The following is an 11094-nucleotide window of genomic DNA, read 5'->3' as shown; positions in this document are numbered from 1 at the left end:
CTTGGTTTTAGATTTCTTTGTAATTGTTTTTATAGTCGTGTAATAATTGATTGATAAATTTAATAATTCTTTCATTTCTCTTTATGAAGAAAAGATATTTATCTATTGTAATGTTTCTTCCTCTTGTAAGTTTAAATAAAAGTTACATAAAAGTTATCAATGTTGAAAAGAGACATAAATGATATTCTAAAAGGACCTAATATGTCAAATATATATACAAATGAAACAATTAATGATGAAGTTAAAATTATGGCTTTAGATGAATATAAAAATATAAATGTTACCATTTTATTATATGAACATTTCAATTTGATGTTTTTGGATCATATTCATATATATATTTATATAATATAAAATAACTAACTTTATCTGTGGTGGGGAAAAAATGCTAAAATTAATTAATCATTAATTGAACGAAATTAATTAATCATATGCTGAAATTAATTAATCATTAATCATTAATTGAAATTGACAAAGAATAAAGTTCAGAAGAATAGAAAGTTGAAATATAAATAATTTTTTTTTTTTTACGGGAGGAAATGCTGTTACGCACTAACCTCTCGGGCGTTTGGGCTCGCCTGGGAGAGTGTGGGACTCGGGCCGCAATTGGTGCGGCCCCCTACTCACTAAAAATCTCACGGGTGCCGTCCAAGGCGCATGATTGGAGCGATCGGGGAACACTTGCAGTATACTTCCCGATCGCCCTACGCCCGTGCGCCCTTTTGGGGCGTGCTCCTCCCGATGGGGGAGTTGCCCTCTCCCCCACCATACTCTCTTTGGGAAGCGGACCACTCTTCCCCTCCATAAAAGGGGGGAAGGATGAGGAGGGGCGGGCGGCACCAGCCCACCCCATCCTGACACTCGCGTGCGCCGGGGGGGGCCGTCCGGTAGGGCGTATTTGCTGGCCGCAGGGGGCAGTGCACCCAACAAGTCCCCAACCTGTTGGGCGCGCGCCTGACCTCCCCAGCCCTCAGATATTCGACCCCGCACCGGGCCGCCACCGCCTCCGCAACCTCATCTGAGGTTACGGAGTCCTCCAGGCTCTTAATGCAGAGATCCGCGGTCTTCTCCGACTGCTGGACCTTGATGTCCTCGCCTCCTTCATCTTGAGGACGTCCGCCTTAGCTCTCCCGTCCTGACCGAGGACTTCCAATATGAGGGCGCCGGTCACCGCTCGTCTCGGGCGTAGTCCTGAGATGCCGAGTGCCTCCAGGTCCACCACCCGGCGGACATGTCGCATGGCTTCCTCATATTGGCCCGTGGGGTACGTGAAGTGACCGCCGCGGTGCCGCCGAGGGGTCTCTTTCTTTGGAACTTTTTACCTCTTTTTGAAGGGGTTTGTCCCCGGGGGAGACCCCCCTTCTCCCCACCCTGGACTGGGGATTTCCTCTTTTTGGTTAAGGGAAGGGGACCGGAGCTCTGGGGGACCACGTTTGTTCCCCCGCTCCTTCCCCTTCCCTCCCTCCCCCTGCGCACGACCGTCGCCCATTCATCTTGGGCGGCGGCAAGTGCGTCAGTCGGGCGGAAGGGCCACGCCCGGGTAGGCCCGTCAGCCCTGGTGGGCTGAGGCGTTCCTCGGGCAGCCCCTCTCCGCCATTCCTATTTTCGGGGTTGGAGTGGGAAGCTGGTCTCTCGGGCTGGGTGGTCTTACCCGGGGGAGGTCCACTCCCTCCCGTCGGCCCAGTACCCCGGTTTTTGCCGCCCTGCGTTTTTGACGACGGAGGCGGCCCGGGGGCATCGACTCCCATACTTTTCAGGATCCCGGGGAGGACTCTCCCCAGGATCCTCTCCAGGTCTCCCTTTGTTACGGGTCCGTCGTCACAGTGGGCCCCAACTGGGCCCGCTATCACCGCGGGTGGCGCCCTCCCCAGTCTCGGTCTAAGGATCGGGGGACCAGGAGGGAGGGTCTCCACGCTGATGATGCGCGGCCCTCCCCCCTTTTCTCTCCCCTCCGTTCCGCCCGGGTGGCGGGGAGAGGGGGAAATTCATCCATCTCCATGCGGGCCCTTCCCCCCCAGATCATCGGGAGGTCCCCCCGATCTCTGGGCGTGAGGTCGAAGGACCCGCGGCGGCGAGAGCGGAGATCCGCCACCTCCGCCCTCAAATCATCTACCGTCGAGCGGAGGCTCTCGTTGTCCTTCTCCAGTTGAAGGACCTGTTCCTTCAAGAGCTTCCGCTCCGTCGCCGTCTCCGCCGGCGTCTCCATCAGTCCTGGTGTCCGTCCCCAAGGCCCTGATACTCAGGATCTCGGAGGCGGCCAGCATCCGGGTCGTTGCGTTCCATAGGGACCTGACACAGGTGCCCTTGAGATTCTTGGAGGTCTGAGCGACCTTCCTAATAGCCTCCACAGCCTCCCAAATCTGATTTCTTATGGCGGCGGTGGAGTCACCTTGCCAATTGGTCGCGAGGCTCTTCTCCTCCGCCGCTGCCTCGTCCAGCCGCTTTCCGGGCTTCGGGTGAACCTGGGGGTCGAGGGTCATTTTTATGGCCTCTTCCTCCTCTTCGTCGCGCTTCCTGGCCCTTCTCTCCGCCAGTTTCTCGGCGGTGAACTGGTCGTAGTGCGTCGGGTCCTTGGAGGGGCGACCCCTCCTATTCCTTCTCTCTTTTTTGGGAAAGTGAGGGGTCGACGACGCCGAAGAGTCCGCGGAACGGATCTCCTCGACCGGCCCGGTGCCGGGATCCTCCCCCCCCCCCCGAGAGCGGCCCCTCAGCCGTCCTCTTGGCCCCCCCTGTTGAGGCGTGCGATAATAGCGACGTCCTCGAGCCCGCCGATGGAGAGCGCGAATGCATCTCTGCGTCCCCGTCCTCATCCCAGGCCATCATCCTGGAGCGGGGGTCAGGCCTGCGGGCCGGCACCGGCGTTGGCGGCGGAGTTAATTTCTCTTGCGATGTTTGCAGGGGTGGGGGTGGATCGTCCCCTCCCCCCCTTAGGCGGAGAGTCTCCGCGTCGGAAGTCGTCCAGACCCAAATAAGAAAAGAGGGTCACGGCGGGGCTCGACCACGAACCAATCGTGAAAACTCGTAATTATTTTGCGAAAAAATACCACCTCAGCCAGAAATCGAACCTGGATCTCCTGCTTACCGGGCAGGCATCTTATCCTTTCGACTACCGAGGCATGTGATGATATTTATCGCAAATAACATGTTTAGAATAACACGTCAACAATACAATGATACATATATATATATATATATATATATATATATATATATATATATATATATATATATTACAATATACATATATACATGTATTCTTTCGAATCCCCACGACCGGTACTCCAGAGCGATGTTGGTCTCTCACTCGATGGATGCAGGTCGGACTGCAGCGGCGACACCCTCCAACGCCATTGGCAAATATATAAATAATCCTCCTGGAGCACGATAGGAGAGATTGCATCAAGCATGGCTCGAGCCCCCGATCTCCAGGGCGTTGGAAGTCTCACGCTTCCCTAATACCGTTTTAACTGCCCTCTTCAGCGGTAGTCACTTCCACTGCAGGGCCCGCTGGCAACCCTGAGTTTCGCCCGTCGTCAGATGACGACGCGGGGGGAGACGGAACACTACTCCCCCTAGCGCGCCGGGACCTGGGGTTTCGAAGTCCCTGATCCGGTACGTTTATTTCCATCTGGTTGTACATTCCATTTGAAACATAAACGTGGTTTATTATTCGGGGTATTCTTCCTCTAGACCGGTTGCCTTCACCCGGCTCAAGAGCCCGGTCTGCTCTTTACATCACGTGTCGCCGGACCCCGACCTCGGAATATGTCCGAGCGGCTCCGACGGCACCCAGATGATTCTCTGCCCTGGAAGATGTCCAGGCGGCCCTAGGGTCCGTCCCTCTGAAGTATGAGAGCCGCGGGCCCTCGAAATATAAATAAATTAATATTATAACGACACCCGACTCACCCCCCTCAATTATTAATAATATTAAAGGGTCCCCGACCGATCAACCGTCGGGGCGCCGACACGGCAATCCTTCCGCGATCCCACCGTCGTGAAAAGCCCGTCGAACAACGGACGCGGCAAACCAGAGATCACGCGGCTTCATGTGCGCGCTGCGTGGACAAACACACACACGGTGAGGCCACCGCCGCCGGCCCCGCTACCGACCGCGCCACCGAACATCCTCACGGAATTCCCGAGCGCGTTCGGCGAATTATCGCGAGGATTCCGGCAAAGGCATCCCCCGGAACTACCCCGACCCGAATTCGGCCGACTCGTACCCGACGACTCCCGACCGATGGCCGGCTCGGGTATACTAGGAAACTCCGAGAGATAATCGAGACCTATTTCCGAAAATAATTACGAGTTTTCACGACCGGTTCGTGGTCGGGCCCCGTCGTGATGAACACCCTCCCTTCTTATTCGGGGGCTCGAGCCATGCTTGATGCAATCTCTCCTGTCGTGCTCCAGGAGGGTTATTTGTATATTTGCCAATGGCGTTAGAAGGTGTCGCCGCTGCAGTCCAACCTGCATCCATCGAGAGAATAGGACCGTCATCTCTCTGGAGTACTGGGGATTCGAAAGAATACATGTATATATATATATATATTGTAATATATGTATATATGTGTATCATTGAATTGTGACGTGTTATTCTAAACACGTTATTTATGATAAATATCATCACATGCCTCGGTAGTCGAAAGGATAAGATGCTTGCCCGGTAAGCAGGAGATCCAGGTTCGATCCTGGCTGAGGTGGTATTTTTTCGCAAAATAATTACGAGTTTTCACGACTGGTTCGTCGGACCCCGCACACTCTCCCTTCTTATTTTAATGATTATAAATATTCAAAATATCATTAATTGCTATTACTGAAATTGATTTAGTAAGAACAATAATAACTTTTCATTATATTATTATGATCTCATGAAAATATTCATTGTAATTCAATGTTTATTTTATTCATCGTTTATTTTACTCTATTGTTTATTTTACTATACTTAGTAAACACACAACTACCACGTAACTGCTTTCATTAATATAATTTTACCCCCAGAAACTAGAATCATTACTGGATGAATTTCGAAGTTTACCTTTTGTAATTTTTTTTTAATATTCGGTGACAAGCCAATTTCGACGTCTATTGGCCAATGCACTTTCACTACTTTTTTTTGTGCAATTATGTCGCTTAAAGTAACATTGCCTAAATCACACAATGTTTCAAATACAGCCACTTTATTCTTATCGTTAAAAAATTTTATTAAAAGACTGAACTCTATTTCAAAATCGGAGGTGACAAGGCTATTTTAAATAATTACCCATTTTTCTTTTATATTAAGGTAAAGATTTCTTTACATTATTAATACTTAGACATCAAGAGTGAAAATCAGAGACGAAGAAAAAGATATCTAGATGTCGATGAGAATAATCGTGATAGTCGAATACCGAGACAAACTTTACAAAACCGCTATATCGCAATGATAATTGATACTGCTGCAAAGGTATTTATATATAAATAATATTCAATATTTGTAATGATTACTTAGTCAAGGAAAATATCATAATATGCCTAATATATTTAATATTTACATATAATATTTATTACGAGAAACATATTTTACGTACTTTTTATTTGATTCATCTGAATCAGTCATTTATCTGAACTAATTTCAATACTTTAACATCTTTGCGTACAACATGATTTGAAATTATCAAAAATAATTACATGAATGTATGATTTCTGGAGTAAAATAAAATTCTTTTTATATGAACATTAATGCATAAAAGCTGAATGAAAAATATTCTTTATTTAGTTCAAAAGACGTCATTTATTTTATTATCATTTATAATTAGTTTATTTTATGATTAACAAGTAAATTTCATAAAACAATTCTTTATAAATTCTAGAAAAGAAACAATGACAATATAAATCAAGTAGATTCGTCAGTTCTGGAAACCATTAGAAGCAAAAGTTAGCGACAATTCCGATCTGCAAGAATCAGACTGTCTAATGAACATAAAAATAGCCTTGGAGCAAATGATCGACCCGAAATCATAGAAAATGTTCATCAATCACAATCTGAGATAAAAATATAAGATAAAGATAAAAATATAAATATAAAAATAGTACTTTTTCTAAATAGTAATTTAATGTTTCTTTAATATTTTTAAATTTATATTTTAAATATTTTAAGTAAATATAATAATAAATATAAAAGTTTTGAATTTAAATTTATAAATGTAGAATATATCTATAAATTACAATATAATTCCATTTAGATTAAAGAAATTTTAAATCTAAGGAATATATTGTCTAATTTTAGAATAGGATTGCAGTCAATAGTGATGTACTTCATGAATCAATAAGTTCATATCATGGAGTATTAAACAATTCATCTGATAAGGAAAATAGCAACAATTTAGATGATGCACGCATCAATCAACGAAAGTAGTAGTGATGTCACATTTCAAGAAGTTAATGTAGTACAGATGTCACATTTCAAGAAGTTAATGTCTCTGCAGATAATTCTTTACAACAAGAAAATAATATTAATGAGTTTGTTTATCCTGAAGCACAACCTGAGGTAAAGAAAACTCAGATAATGTCATTAAAAAGATAAGTTATAAATCATAAGTAAACATAGACATATTTCAAATTCAAATTTAACAATTCTAATAAAGGCCTATAGTATATGCGCACGCACGCACGCACGCGCACACATGCACACACACACACACACATAAAACCAATAAAAAACCCATAGAAGCCTTTTTAAATTAGAGATTATTAAATTATTTAAAATTATTTGAATTTCTTGAAAGTTTTATCTTCTTATTTTATAATTTAAATAATTATGTTGTTTCAGCCTCAGTTTTCACTAAGAATACCTTTATATGACGGATGTCGGCTCAATAAACAAGAAAACGAATTATTAATTTTAGCGTATGTTAATTCGTTTAATTTATCAGATGTAGCTTTAGACGGTTTGTTGCAATTAATTGATTGTTATTTGCCTCAAGATATATATAATCAAATTTATTTTTAAAAGATTTTCCAAGTATTGCTCGAGCTAAAAAGCATTTTTTTGTTCTGCCAGGGCAGTAGCTACTGCATCGACTGGAGAAAAAGTACATGAACATGAATTGTAACAATGTTATTGTGATCCGGTTCAATGAATTCAAACCTTCGTCATGTAACTTTATTAAATCCATAATAAATGGCTCCATATCCTGCAAAATATTCACCAATTTAATTTTATCTTCATCCAGGCGAATATATTGCCGTTAAAAAGAGACATTCCCATGTTTACTGTGGAGACTTGCAAACACTCCGTTGTATCGAACAACACGAGCGTGAAAAGGTCTGTGAAACCATGGAAGAGTCAATGCATGGAGTTAAAGGGTATATCTGTATATCTATGCTCATACCTAATTTTTCAGTCACTAATTCTTTTCCGCCAGATTACATGCACGGTGTATTACTTGGGGTAACGAAAATGTTTTTTTGTGAATGATTTGATATATCAAATCATGATGAAATATGGTATTTGGGAAAACATATTGAAGATATAAATATTAAACTTTATCGTTTAATCCTACTATTGAAATTGACAGAGTACCACGAATAGTTCAAGAAAGAAAATTTTATAAGGCTTCCGAATGGAAAAACTGGTTCTTATATTATTCTATAATATGTTTAACTGAAAAATTAAATAATGAATACGTTAAACATTGGTTCTTATTTGTATACAGCATACATCTTTTTAAAAGATAACATTGATAATAACGAATTTATCCTTGCCGAAGACGACATTTGCATTATGATATTTTGTTCTGAACATCGAGAAAATTTATGGACCACGCTTCATGACATTCAATATGCATTGCTTATTACATATACCTCATTTCGTACGAATGTATGTAATGGTGCTCTATGGGCGTGGTCTACATTTCTCTTCGAACATTATAATGGGATTTTAAAACATTTTATTAAAGGTACTCAATAAATTTCCCAACAAATATGTGAAAATTATTTTCGATTAAAATATGTCAAATCAGTATTTGAAAATCATTTACATCAAGATAATTATTATAGTTTTGAAGCACATAGATTGATAGAGTGATGTTTATATAAAAATTTCAATCAACGTTTTGTAGATGTCACATTTGAAAGTGTCAGGAAGTTCTAGAAATGTAAAATTATCAGATGTGAAGAAAATGTTAATTGAACACTTTCTTCAAGAGGAGATTATAGAAATAGCAAATAGTTACACTCGAATCTGTTATAATACTATAGAATACCATAGTTGTGAATATAATCGCTTTACAAAAAGAGATAACTGTACAGTATTGCTTACAAATGAATATATGAAAAGATAAAGTAAAGATATTTTAGTTGTAATTTCCAACAAATGGAGAAAAAATATGCATTATAATAGGATACAAGCTATTAAAACATAATGCACAAATGTTTAAAATAAATTTTTTTCATCAGATTTATTTTCTGCGGTTGTAGAATTTTCAAATGACTTTATATGTATCCGCGCAGAAATGTTATTAGCGAAATGCTTAAATTTGCCATTTACGAATAATAATCGGTGCTTGTTTCCGCTAAATAAGAATTTATAATATAATGCAAAATATAATGCATAAATATATTATAATAATGTATAATAACGATCATTTCTTGTAAAATGTTCAATTTTAAATGTGCAATTTTTATAATTAAATATAAATATATAAATTGCACAAAATCTATTCTATAGTAAATATCAATAAGTAAATATCCTATAATTTGCAGAGTGTATATATATATATATATATATATATATATATATATATATATATATACGTGTACGTCTATGTGAAGTATTTTAAAACCGAACATAAAAAAAATGTCATGTTCGGATTTACAATTTTATTATTATTAAATTATTAATAATGAAAATAATTTGTGAATACTCATAGTTACTATTGAATTATTCACGCATGATATCACGAATAGTTACTTTTTAGAATTATTCGCCAATAATCGTAGTTAATATTTATTCAATTATTATTTACGGATGTAGACGCCAATAGTTGGTTTTCAGAACTATTCGCCAATAGTCGCAGTTACTATTCAATTACTATGCATGCATGTAATCGCCAATAGTTACTACTCAAGTTACTACAGAAATTGAATGGTAACTGTAGAAATCTGAATAGTTCTCAATAGTTCCTTTCCATACGGGTATCTATATGACAATATACCCTAATAGCACATGATATCATTCGAATATTCTACCGTACCGAAAGTACTGTGGTCATACATACTATTGCCTAATATACCAGAGAACATTCATATCTGTCTTGGTGGTATATCATTTCTCGTATATTTTTAAACTCATCTTCAGAATATATCAAATATACCCTATCAGCACATGATCTCATACGAATATTCTATATTTATACTGAATGTACTGTGATTATATCGAAGATACTAAGATTATTCGTATAAAATCTGTGTAGAATATCATTTGTCATATTTCAAGTAGCAAGATGACATCATTATGACGATGATTTAAGATTATTTTTCGTCATTCGACGTCAGTGTACTAAATAATAACGTAAAATAAACGTAACATTTGTCATAAAATTATCGTTATAAATATATTGTCATTTAATCATCATTTTTAATGAATAAATAATAAAATAACATTATTAATCATTATCTTTTTTAATTAACTGTAATATATAAATAATATATAAATAAGAAAATAAGAAAAATATTTCCTATATTTAATACAATTATTGACAAATTAAAAAACAAATAAACAAAATATATTCAACAATTTATAAACAATTTTCATATTAAAAATAATTCTCATTCAACAATATAAGTTCACGCATCTATATATGTAATTAAATTATCCACAAGAATTACATATGCAATCGAGATTTTAAAATTAAGACTATTTATATGACAATATAGTAACATTCATTAACCAGATCTAAAGTTTGAATGTTCGGAGAATATCTTGAATATACTTGTATGATATTCTGTGAAACGTTCTCAGAATAGACGAGTACTATTAGGAATAGTAACATTTATTAACCGGATATATCATATTTTATACCAAAATTCCGTGTGCACTTATATCATTTCAGTTGCAGGTTTCATCCCATTATAGAAGTTAAGCAATATCGAGCAGGATCCCAAGTAAGATGGCCGTTTTAAAAACATGCAATGCTACAAGATAAAAAATATTTCAAAATGTTCAAAAGAGATGTTAAATAATACCCTAAAAGGATCTAGTATGTGTGTACAAGAAAACAATTAAGTTTAAAAGAGACATAAACAATACTCTAAAAGAACCTGATATGTATGAGTGAAATGATTGAAATCTTCTAAATTAAAGGCGAAATTAAAATATGGCTTTAGATGAATATAGAAATATTAATGTTACTATTTTTATTTATTATATGAACATTTCAATTTGATGTTTTCATTTGTTTCTGGATCATATTCATATACATATTTATATAATATAAAATAACTAATTTTATCTAACTGTAGTTGAGAAAAAATGCTAAAATTAATTAATTATTAATTGAATGACAAAGAAATAAGTTCAGAAGAAATAGGAATAGGAAGCCAGAAGAATAGGAAGTGAAATGTTAATATTAACATTATCATTTTAAAATAAATGTTTCAATTAATATTAACATTATTTAACTTTCGATTCTTTATAACTGTTTCTGTAGTTGTGTAATTAATTGATAAATTTTGTAATTCTTTTATTTTGTTTATAAAAAAAAGATATTAATTTATTTTAACGTTTCTTTTTCTTACAGGTTTAAATAAAAGTTACATCAAGTTTAAATAAAAGTTACATAAAAATTATCAATGTTCAAAAGAGATGTCAAATAATATCCTAAAAGGATCTAGTATGTGTGTACAAGAAAACAATTTAAAAGAGACATAAGCGATACTCTAAAAGAACCTATATATATAAAATGAATAAAATCTTATAAATTAAGAGTGAAGTTAAAATATAGCTTTAGAGTATAGAAATATGTATAAATTACCATTTTATTATATGAACACTTCAATTTAGATCATATACATATACATATACATATGTATAATATAAAATAACTAGCT

At 37.7% G+C, this 11094-nt stretch overlaps 1 pseudogene; it reads left to right on the top strand.

The window, feature by feature from the left end:
* Positions 1-7321: 7321 nt before the first annotated feature.
* Positions 7322-8071, top strand: LOC148937448 (uncharacterized; annotated as a pseudogene).
* The last annotated feature ends 3023 nt before the right edge of the window (positions 8072-11094 follow it).

Source organism: Pogonomyrmex barbatus, unplaced genomic scaffold (genome assembly GCF_055798465.1).
Source record: "Pogonomyrmex barbatus isolate J1 unplaced genomic scaffold, ASM5579846v1 scaffold14, whole genome shotgun sequence".
Lineage (NCBI taxonomy): Eukaryota > Metazoa > Arthropoda > Insecta > Hymenoptera > Formicidae > Pogonomyrmex > Pogonomyrmex barbatus.
This window is presented reverse-complemented; position numbering and strand designations above follow the sequence as displayed.